The sequence below is a fragment of the Tenrec ecaudatus genome, chromosome 14 (genome assembly GCF_050624435.1).
Source record: "Tenrec ecaudatus isolate mTenEca1 chromosome 14, mTenEca1.hap1, whole genome shotgun sequence".
Classification (NCBI taxonomy): Eukaryota; Metazoa; Chordata; class Mammalia; order Afrosoricida; family Tenrecidae; genus Tenrec; species Tenrec ecaudatus.
This window is the reverse complement of record NC_134543.1, coordinates 83781168-83793478: the sequence shown is the minus strand read 5'-3', so window position 1 is coordinate 83793478 and position 12311 is coordinate 83781168. Positions and strand designations below refer to the sequence as shown.

General features: G+C 43.8%; 2 pseudogenes; one reads left to right on the top strand and one right to left on the bottom strand.

Moving 5' to 3' along the window:
- Positions 1–1301: 1301 nt before the first annotated feature.
- Positions 1302–1775, bottom strand: LOC142426636 (ubiquitin-conjugating enzyme E2 C pseudogene; annotated as a pseudogene).
- Positions 1776–2404: 629 nt separating this feature from the next.
- LOC142426635 (olfactory receptor 6E1-like) lies at positions 2405–3389 on the top strand (annotated as a pseudogene).
- The last annotated feature ends 8922 nt before the right edge of the window (positions 3390–12311 follow it).

Here is a 12311-nt window from a genome sequence, read left to right as displayed (position 1 = left end):
TTATTTCTGTAAGAAAAAGCAATGATGACATTTTCAGCTGATCTATCCAGATCTCTAAAAGCAGCATTATGCAACTGAGAACCCAAACACAAATATTAAAACTTATATACATGATATTCTCTCTAACTCAAATTGAACCAATAAACAACCCTGAATATCAGCATTAGTGTTGTTTACTTTTATTACTGAGAAAATAATACAAAATGCAAAGTAAGGTAAGTAATCTGTAAGTGCATACTCTTGCCTACCTCTGTACTTCAATTTCTTAGACTCTGCATTGCTCAAAGATATCAGACCAATGATCTGTTAACGAAGTGTGTAGTAATATGAAAATGGTTATAGCAAGGTGTGAGCAGAAAGCGTGCAAAGTGCACTCTCTGCGGTCATAACAATGCAAACCAAAAGGCAAACTGCAAATAAGAAAAATATATATCGATATGAAAATACTAAAGAGTGCTGTCTCTGTGGGACTACAACTGGCCCTCTCATTCTATTTCTGTGTTTCCTATATTTTCTACAAGGAGCTGGTAATGTTTTTATAATTATAAAACCTTCAACTATCTCTTCTCTACTTTCACTTATTATTCTGCGAGAATTTTAGCCGCAGATCCGAAATTCAAAAGGCTAATATTATGTGACCACTCATTCTACTGACATCCTTAGCGTAAGCAGTGGCCCGGCATTCTTTATTTAAGCCTTGGAGAATGCATTCCCATGGATACTGTGAGCTTTCTCGAGAAAGACGTAGAAGCTCGGTGGGCTGAGATCAATGACCCCACGTCAAACAGCAAGGAGTGGTAACAGCGTGCAAATTGAGCATACAATTGGATTACAAATTGAGCTACTAACAATAAGGTTACTCGTTCAACTCTACCAGCGGTTCCAAGAGGGAAAGATGAGGCCCTGTTCCCATAAAATTTTACAGCTTGGTTTGATGTTACTGAACTATGGAATGTTATAATTTCTGTAAGAACTCCCAATAAAATGATTTTTTTTAATTTACAGCTTGGAGACCCACAGGGTCAGTTCTCCCCTGTCCCTCACGGTCACTATCAGTTGGAATTGATTTGAGGCAGGGAGCTTTTTAATTTGGAAATAAGGTAGTAGGTGATGGAGCTCAAGGACAATCACATTACCTCTAAGAAATATACATGTGTAACAAGCTCTTTTTCCCCCCCAAACCAATCCCAAATGTTACTTATTTAATATAATCATCACAAGGGTGCAAATGGGGACTTAATTTAAGAAACAAACAAAACTGCAATCATACCACCGCTTAAGATAAGAGTTCTACACAGAAATCAAGGGGGCGGGGGCCAGGAAGGACAGACAGAAGAGACGAAAGCACAGGACAGGGCAGGTCTGGGCTCGTGGCTGGACACTTGATTTAAGTAGGTTCCTGCAGGTATTTCCTAAAGGCCGTGGGGTTTTCCCAGAAGCCGGCAGCGGGTCTGTTTAAAGGGCTGTAGATGTTGGGCTCTCCCCGCAGGCACTGGATGGAGAAGAGATTCGTCCTGATGTCATGCAGGGCGAACCCCTTGTCCTTCAGGATGTCCAAGCAGATGATAGCCTGAGTGTCCACGCTGGGGTGGTAGCAGGGGGTTGAGGAACTTCACTGTGGGCACAGTGTCGGTGTAGCCGATGGGGGACTCCAGGGAGATCTTATCCCTCAGATCTTCAGAGACTGCACCAGCTGCTCCGTGGATGGTTCCTACCCACTTGGAAAGGTTGTCTGATGCCGGGAAGGCAGAGATTCCTTTGTTTCCAGACATCATGGTGTCATCAGCTCCTGTTGTAGCCTGTTGCCCACGGAACCCCGGGCTGCGCCCCTCTGGGCTCAGCACCTTTTCAGGAGGCTACGACACTGGCTGTGACTGGGTCGCGGTTTGGGAGGCCATTCGCTCGGTGCTGGCAGACAGGATCTCGGCAGACTGGAAGGCAGCCGTAACGAGCTCTTGACTCAGAACTCCATCAGTAGTTTCTGCAGAGGCCTGTGACCCACCGAGTGTGGGACTTCAGGAGGGAACTATTTTAATGATTTGGGAGATTCTTTCCAGCATTCAGAGGAAGATGGGGGAAAGGCACGATATAATCACAGTCAAAAGAATTAAAGGGACTTCATAGAGCTTCTTAACAAATAAAAGGGAAATGGAAATATAATTGGTAATGCCAAGGCTTTTACAACAAAATTTCAAGCATCTTGTGAAGCCCAAATTCGAAAGTCAACATGTTTGACAAATCACTAAGTAGAAGAGAGATCTGGACAACCAGCTGGAAGAGAGAGACAGGGAGAGGCTTGTAACCCAGAGGCATATAGATGTCCTCCAGCTCAAACTCCGGCACGCATGTCTTTTTCCTCTCGGTTCCAGGCTGTCCTCAGACGCCCAGAGCATCACAGCTCCCGATGCTGAATGCCTCTGGTTGGCGCTCCCCCGCGGAGGTCAGAGACACCCTGGGGAACAGCACCACTGTCACAGAGTTTGTCCTGATGGGACTCTCAGATGCCTGTGACCTGCAGCTGCTCATCTTCCTGGGCCTCCTCCTGACATACTTCCTCACACTGCTGGGGAACCTCCTCATTGTGGTCCTCACCCTGGTGGACAGACGCCTCTACACCGCCATGTACTACTTCCTCCGCAACTTCGCCGTCTTGGAGATCTGGTTCACCTCGGTCATCTTCCCCAAGACGCTGGACAACATCCTGAGAGGATCTAAGACTATATCTCTAGTAGGTTGTTTTCTCCAGTTTTTCTTTTACTTCTTCCTGGGCACCACCGAGTTTTTTCTCCTGGCCGTGATGTCCTATGACCGGTATGTGGCTATCTGTAACCCCCTGCGTTACGCCACCATCATGAGCAGAAGGGTCTGTGTCCAGTTGGTCCTTTCTTCATGGATATCAGGATTCCTCCTCATCATTGTTCCAAGTTTAATTACATTCTGGCAGCCATTCTGTGGCCCCAATATCATCAATCATTTCTTCTGTGACAGCTTTCCACTCCTGGAACTCATATGTGCAGACACAAGTCTGATAGAACTCCTGGGCTTTGTGACAGCCAACGTCAGCTTACTGGGCACTCTGTCCGTGACAGCTACCTGCTACGGCCACATCCTCTACACCGTCCTGCGCATCCCCTCTGCCAAAGAGAGGCAGAAAGCCTTCTCCACCTGTTCCTCCCACATCATTGTCGTGTCCCTCTTCTACGGCAGCTGCATCTTCATGTATGTGCGGTCGGGCAAGGGGGGGCCAAGGGGAGGACCGAAGCAAGGTGGTGGCCCTGCTGAACACTGTCGTGACCCCAATGCTCAACCCCTTCATCTACATGCTGAGGAACAAACAGGTGAAGCAGGTGCTTAGGGAGCAGGTAAGCAAACTGCTTCATAAAGATTAGCTTGACCTGAGTGAGGAAACTGTAGCCTCCTTACCTGAACCTGAGGAGCCCTGGTGGCATAATGGTTATGCATTAGGCTGTGATCCCAAGGTGAGCAGTTTGAAACCACCAACCAAATTCAAGGGGAAGTTCTACCTTGTAATATAGTATTACTATGCTCTTGAGTTTGTTTTGCTTTTGTTACCCAGACCTATGCAAACAAAGCTCTTGTTCTACGGATCTCCATGAGCAATCTGTCAGATGGTGTCAGGTATATTATAATTCACATTCTAGTACTTATTTAGTATTATTTTCCACATTTGGAGAAAAATGCGGCTTTCTATTCCAGTAAAGATTTACAGTCTTGAAAATCCACAGGGGCAGTTCTACTCTGTCTTATAGGTTTGCTATGAGTTGGTACCAACTCGATGGCAGTGAGTGATTTTTTAAATACATAATCCACATTAGTTTCTTGATATATCTTATTATTGGCTTGGGTAGGGAGTACAGAAACTTCAGTTAGCCAATATCTGTCTAGTCTGTCTTGATTTTCTTAACCTAGCTCTAAGTGAATTTAACTGTGTTTCACTCGTTTAGTTATATTCATATACTTAGTCATGACATTTTGAAGAAAAATGTAGCATATGATAGTAAAGCATAATGCCCAAACTAACAAATGGAACTGGATAAATAGCCTAAAAGATAATGTAGTAGATATCGAGATCTATTAAATAATAAAAAGTAGACTTCTAATGAATAGAGAAAGAGCAGCTTTTTCTGTCCCTGTCTGGTATGGAAGATATTGAAGGAGTGGCTAGTGGCTCTTCCGGTGCCAAGTCCCTGGTTTCCTTGCATCTCCCGGGACGAGCGTCGTGAACTCTGTTGACAACCCAGTAGCCAACAGACGGTACATCATCCCTGTGAAGGGGGTCAAGGGACAGCTGAGCGAACTACCCGTGTGGAGCCACAATGATGGCCTCAGTCAAGAACGAGAACCCAAGCTCAGGAAGAAGGTACCTCCTGCAGGGTGACAATAGCGTGTCACACACGGCAGCGTGCTGTACAGTCTCTGGCATGACACTGAAGTCATGCCAGAGGAAAGGGCAAGTGTTCCTTGCTTTTGAAGAGAATGTGGAGCTCATCGTGAACAGTAAGGAGAAATGAAAGGCTCTGCCATGACAGGACCAGCTCCAAAGGAGTGTGCAGACTTGTGGCTCCGGATGGCATCCAATGCTGACCGCATTGCATGATTTTTCATGTGTATTTGTAGTTGTAAAAATAGTGAACACATCATTAAAAATTATTTTCACCCTAAGAAGGCAGATGGGGCCTGGCTATTAAAAGATATAGTGTCTGGGGTCTTAAAGGCCTCAAGTTACATACACCGTCATTCAGCAGAGAAACAACAAACCCACATGGGAGAAGCACACCTCCGGGATGATCATGAGGGGTCATCGGGACCAGGTAACAGGTATCAGGCGACACATCACAAACAAACATATTGTTGAGAACAAGGGGGGTTGGAGCAGAGGTCCAAAGCCTCTCTGTAGATAATGGAACAATCCTCCCACAGAGGGGCCACAGGGAAGGGATGAGTCAACCAGGGTACAGTAAATCATCAATGAAACACACCATATTCCTCTGGATCCTTGAAACTTTCACACACATACACACACACACACCTGCCCGCAACTACCATGACCCCAGTGCTGCTTCTCAATTCACACCCGACCAGAACATGTTCACAGGTATAGACAAGAGATGGGTGCTCATGACACACAGAATCCAGGAACAGGAGAAGGAATAGTGACACCAGAAGAAGAGAGGGAAGAGCGAGAGAAGAAGGAACCAATCATAATGATTGACCATGACCATACACAACTCTCCAGGGGGGAAGAACAACAGAAAACCTGGGGGAGACAGTGGTCAGTGTGAAATGAAAATAATTAAAATTTTTAATCTATCAAGAAGCTATGAGAGTGGGGAGGGAAGGAGGGGAAAAAGAATAATTTACAATTTCTCAAGGATTTATGAGGGAGGGAGGGTAGGGAAGGGAGGGAAAATGGGGAACTAATATCAAGGGCTCAAGGAGAAAGAACATGTTTTGAAATGACGATGGCGACATATGTCACAATGGATGACACACTGGATGGATGTATAGATTGGGATGAGAGATGTAAGAGCCCCCAGTAAAAGCATTTCATAAAAAAATTGTTTGCACCCTGAAGCAAAAAAAAAAGAAAGAAAAAACCTAAATTTGATAAATGATGTCAAGACCATTGGCTAGCCCCTAATGGAGAACTTTTTTCCAAATAGATTGGGAGTGCCACTGATTGCTTATTTTGAGAATGGAAAAGTCAATGCAGAATGATTTAAAAGTGATACACATACCTTAAATATATTCTTAATTATGACTTTAAAGTATTCATATTCATTCAGTAATCTACATGTGTCCTTTCCTTTGAGAATTAATCTGGTGACTGGCATAGTCTTCTTTATTTAAACCACTCATTACATATCTTCTTTAGTTTTTAGGATTTATGCAAATATAACTCATTCTTTGTACAAGTCAGCAGGAGTAAATGAAAATGAACATGCATACCACAAAAACCCACTGGCCGCCAAGGTTCAGCAAGCTATGGGCATCGATCAGAATGGAAGCCAGTATAATGCAGAAATTCAGAATACAGCTCCTGGGAACTTATTCCAGAGTTCAAATCCCATCTCAACCTTCTGCTAGTCATTTGATTTGGGGCAAGTGAGGCTGCCTTATATGTCAATTATACACATGGAGATAATTATTGTACCTATCTCAAACTACCATCCTAAACATTGAGTTAATATATGCTAGAATGCTTACTTAGACTAGGGCGTGGCACCTGAAGCATTAGGTATAATGCTTTCCAAAAGGAATGCTAAGTTGGACAAATGAAGGTAAACTATGACACCTAATATGCCCTGGTGACATAGTGGCTACATTCTGGGTTGCTAGTCAAAAGGTCAGCACTTGAAAGCCACCAGCCACTCTGTGGGAGAGAGACGAGCTTGCTGCTCCTGTTAATAGTTAGTCAGAAAGACCCAGGGCAGTTCTACCCTGTCCTATAGGGTCGCTGTGAGTCAGCATTGGCTCGATGGCAGTGAGTTTTTTTGGGGGGAAAGGGAGTTTGTCTACTATTTTAAAGAAGAGGTTAAGAGTCTAGCCTCTTATCTTAGAATTAAATAAGTCCAAAATGAAGAACTATAACATGAAAATATTTTTTAAAGAAGAAAATGTAGGTAAATTTCTATCTAATAAAAGATGTGTAGGGAATTTTGAAACTAATGGGACAAATGTAAACAATTATAAATTTGACTATGCAAAATATTAGGCTTGTATATAAGAAAAATATGTAAATGATATAATTTCCATATGTATTTTCTACCTGTCTGGTATGCACGTTGGGTTCTTTAACTTGTAAAAAAAATTTTTACGGTAAATATATTCACATAACAAAGCACTTAACATTCCTACGTTCGTCGCGCGTACACTTCACGAGCACTTTTTTGTGTTGATCTTGGTGCAGTCATCACCACTTTCCCAGTTTTTCATCAGTGTTCCCTAAGGATCCCTCATTCTTAAAGCAACAGATGCTTATTCTTCCCGGGAAAGCCTTTTCCCACGCTCAGACTGTGTACTCAGAGTGGTGCTGACCTAATCCCCAACCAAGCAGATCATGGTTATCATGACTGGCTCAGGAATGGCCACAGGGTGAAAATCAGGTCAACGAGAGCCAATAAGTCTCATTTGTGGGCCATTTACAAGAACTGGGTAAGGACAGGCTCTCTGTTGGACTTGAAGCTGGGAGGGAGCAAGACTGACAACAGTGTATACTACCTCTCATAACACTTAGTGAGGCTAACAGAACCTTGGTATCACAGTTGAAAATACATAAAAATAGTGAAAAATGACACATCATCATGCAAAGCTGGTTTAATATTTTAAAATAAAAATATTTTTTTAATCCATGAGTATAATTCTCCATAGCAACAAACAAAAGAAAAACCACATGTGAGCTCAGTAAGGTGAGTATAAAATGGCTAATAAATAATCAATTTTTTCCTTTGGGAAGTGGGCATTAACAGGCACTTCACTAAAGACATTCGGGTGGCCAACAAGCAAATCCTCACAATCACCACCTTCTTCAAAAAGGCAAATCAAAACACCAGGAGAGATCATCTGACCCCACTTTAATAGCAAAGTTTTTAAAATGGAGCAACCAACAAATGCTGGAGAGAGTTTAGCGGTGCTAAAACCTTCTTCCACAGCTTGTGGGAATGTAAAATGACGAAATCACTGTGAAAAGTAGTAGAATGTTTTCTTTAAAAATGGGAAATAAAAATACCATATGACCTATCCCTATTCCTGGTGTGATAGGTAGCATTATTGTGTCAACCTGGCCAATAAACGCACGTGGTGTTAATAAGGTTGCAGCTTAATTGAAGGGCAAAGAGATAAATGGCTCAGTAAGCCTCTCCTTTCTGTGTCTTGCTCTCTGATGATGGGACCAGTGTGCGGCTGCCTTAGTTATTTCTCTGCCTCAACTTGTGAGCTACACTACCTGTGGGACACCCAACCCGTGAACTGTGTTGCTATAGTTTGAGGTTTCTTAAAGACCTGCTTCACCACACTGCTGGTGTATACATAATTTTGAGCTAGGGACTGTCGGACCCTGTCATCTGACTGACAGTTGGTGACCCGCCCTGCTGTTTGCTGCCTGTGGCCAGACTGCCTGTGTTGCTCTACAGAAGACTCAGCTGTCTGCTTCCTTGACTTGCACCCAGCAGCCTTTGTGAGTTGAAGGGCTGCCAGTGTATTAACTGTCTCATGGAGGTGAGTTGAACTGAGCCATTTGTACTGCTCTGTGGACTAATTAGCTGTTTTTTTATTTCTTATGTTGTATCTTTCTTTCTCTGTGTGTGTGTACTGTGTGTAGAATCATACGTGTCCTGGTTTTGTGTCTGTTGAGAACCCTGTGTAACACACCTAGTATGTACCCCAGAGAAAGAAAGGCTATGACACAAATAGATCTATACATACCCACATTCATCACAGCACGATTCACTACAGTGAGCAAATGGAAGCAGCCTAAATGCCCAGCAATAGATGAGTGAACAAACAACACGGTCCACATACCCAAGGGAATACCGTGCAATGTTTCAGAATAATGACTTGGCAGAACACTTCAAAATGTGGCTGAACTTGGAGGAAATCACACTGAGTGAAATTAGTCATCACAAAAGGACAAATACTGGAGAAGACCACTGGGTGCAGAAGGCAATATAAGATGAGGGGGAATGAGGGGGATGGGAGGGGGGGAAATGACATTAGGAAAAGGCTGGCAGAAGTGCAAGAGTTCAAGTGGACAGATCCCGCCATATCGGTGGTCTCTGAGCAGACAGATGCAAGAATAATTCACATGAAGGCTGAACGAGTGGGGCAGGGAAAACGGGACTAGACCTTCAAGTATATGTAGATTCGACGGAGAACATTTGTACACATATCTTTACCTGTGCTGACAATGTATCCAGAAATGTGGGGGGAGCACAAAGGGTTCAAAGTCATGATGACTTCGTAGACATAGCTAAACCCCCTGAAGGAAGGAGTCATGGGCTTAGGGGCTCAGGACCACAGTTTTGGAGGATGCCAAGGTCAGGTGACATAAAAAAGACAATTCTCTAGCTCCTACTTTAGAGAGTAGCAATTGGGGCCTTAGCAGCTCGTGAGTGACCATCAAAGATGCAACTGTTGATCTCTCCCTAGCTAAATGAAATGGAGAGCGAAGAAACTCAACAATGCATGGAAATAATTGGTCCAATGGACATGCAAACCTCAGTCTCCATCACCCTAAAAACAGAAGAAGTTGATGGTACCCAGCTACCACTACCAAATGCTCTGAAAGAGACCACATTGGGAGGTCCTGGACAGAGTGGAAGGAAAATGTCACCAAAAAATCTAAATTGTACACTGATGCATATGGGAGCTGGAGGCACAGGGAATCCAGGGCGGATGATACCTTCAGGACCAGGAGTGTGAGGGGCGATGCTGGGAGAGTGGAGGGTGAGTGGTTTGGAAAGGGGGAACCGATTACAAGGATCTACATGTGACCTCCTCCCTGGGGGACGGACAACAGAGAAGGAGGTGAAGGGAGACACCGGATAGGGCAAGATATGACAAAATAATAATCTATAAATCATCAAGGGCTCATGAGAGAGGTGAGAGTGGGGAGGGAGGGGAAAAAATGAGGACCTGATGCCAAGGGCTTAAGTGGAGAGCAAATGCTTTGAGAATGATTGGGGCAGGGAATGTATGGATGTGCTTTATACAACTGATGTATGTATATGTATGGATTGTGGTAAGAGTTGTATGAGCCCCTAATAAAATGTTTTTTAAAAATCTAAATTATAACAAAGACCAGACTAACTGCCTGGCTGGATATTGGTGGAACCCCTGACAACACTCGAAAGTCGCACACCTTAAAATAATCGACCAGTTGATTTCAGACCTGCACCTTTAGCCAGAACAAAGGCAGCAGAGTCAGGAAAGGAGGATGAATGAAAACAGGAAACACCTGGGGGGGGGTTGAGATTAATTATATTACACCGTGTGGATTGTAAACAATGATGTGAAGCAAAATATATATGAACTGTTCAATGGAAAACTGATTGCTCTGTGAACCTGGACCAAATTCACAATAAAAAGGTTTTTCTTTTTTCTAATAAGCTCTCATAGTTTTTATGGTGACACATTATTTTTCTCATTTTTTATTTCCTCGTTGATTCTAGTAATGTTTCCCTAGAATTGCTTCAATTTTATACAATCATCTTACCAGCTTGAAGAACTATGTTTATCTCTTCTAATGTCCAACCAACGGTGCTATGACAGCAATACCAGAAGTGGAGAACTTGAACAAACAGAAGCTTATTTTCCCAAGTTTGGGAAGCTAAACATTTAAAACTCAAGCACAACTCTAGGGGAAGGTCTTCCCCCTCTCTGTCAGATCCAGAGGAAGGTTCTTGTCTCTTTAGCTTCTACTTCTGGTCCCTGCGTGTGTCTTGAGGGAAGTCTGGTTACACACTGGCTGAGACCGGCAAGGTCAGCAGTTTGAAACCACCAGCTGATCTTTGGGAGAAAGACAGGGCATTCTACTTCTGTAAATAGTCTCAGATCCTCAAAGAAACAGTTCTCTTGTGTCCTATAGGGTCCTATGAGCCAGCACGAGCCCTATGGCAGGGAGCTGAGCATTTTGGTATCTCTACACTCAGTCCTTCTCTGCTCTGTATTTAATCTCTTTTATTTTTCCAGAGGTTGGCTCAAGATACACCCTGGACACATCCTGCCTCATTAACACAGATAATCAATTCCCAAATGAGATTATAACTATGGGCACGGGGATTGGGATTTACAGCACATGTTTTTGGAGGATATAATTTAACCCACAACAACCAACAATTTCACTTAATTTTATTTGCTTTTAAAACCTTCAAGATAAGGTCAAACATCAGTGCTGATAGAAACTACCTGCAAACAATGACGGCATGGAAGCACTGCCAGTATGACCTTCCTCAACTTCACCAGTGCGAGAAGAATCACCATCACCAGCGCCCAGCGCTGGTTCTTCTGAAACAGAAAGCAGACACACCCCACCTCAGAGCGTTTACCAATTCTGACACCAACTGGCCCCCTTATGGTTTGATCCGTCACTTCAATGACCTCACAGACAACAGTCGTGATTGTGGGGTCTATTAGGGAATTAACAGGTTACAATTCAGGTCCAGGAATTTTCAGGATACAATGCTTTAGTCAGGACAGTTTCTTCTCAGCCATGCCCACGGGTAAGCCTCTCTCCAGGTAAGTGGGCCCTCACCCTGCTTGGGCAGGTACGACAAAGTTCTCTTATTTTGACACCAAAGAACAAAAACCATCATGTGTGCTCACCTTCCCCATACAAACAGTGAAGACAAAGGGGGTGCATAAGCAAGTGTGGTGAGGAAGGCTGATGGTGCCCGGGTGTAGCGTCTGAGGTCTTAAAGGCTTGAAGGTAAACAAGCAGCCATCTAGCTCAGAAGCAACAAAGCCTACATGGAAGAAGCATACCAACCTGTGTGATCACAAGGTGTTGAAGGGATCAGGTATCAAGCACCAAAGAATAAAAAGTCATATCATTGTGAATGAGGGGGAGTGCAGGGTGCAAAGCCCATCTGTAGGCAACTGGACATCCCTTTACAGAGGTGTAGTGGGGAGGAGATGAGTTACTCAGGGTGCTGTGTAGCATCGATAAAACGCACAACTTTCCTCTAGTTCTTAAATGCTCCCCCGCACCCTCATCATCCCAATTCTACCTTACAAACCTGGTTAGACCGGAGAACAAACACTGGTGCAAATAAGCAACTGGAAACACAGGGAATCCAGGACAGATGAACCCCTCAGGACCAGTGGTGAGAGTGGCGATACCTGGAGGGTGTAGGGAGGGTGGGGTAGAGATGGGGAAATGGATTACAAGGATCAACATATAACCCCCTCCCTGGGGGATGGACAACAGAAAAGTGGGTGAAGGGAGACATCGGACAGTGCAAGATATGACAAAATAATAATAATTTATAAATTATCAAGGGTTCATGAGGGAGAGGGAGCGGGGAGGGAGGAAGAAAAATGAGCTGATTCCAAGGGCCCAAGTGGAAAGCAAATGTTTTGAGAATGATGGGGGCAATGGATGTACAGATGTGCTTGACGCAATGGATGTATATATGGATTGCGATGAGTGGTATGAGCCCTCAATACAATTATTTAAATTTTTTTAAGTTCTCTATTTCTGCTCAAAAGCACGCTACTCTGCCAGGAAGCCTTGGCCAAAGGCATTTAGCTCTAGTCCCACGAGTTGGCAAATGTTGCATCTCAGATGAATG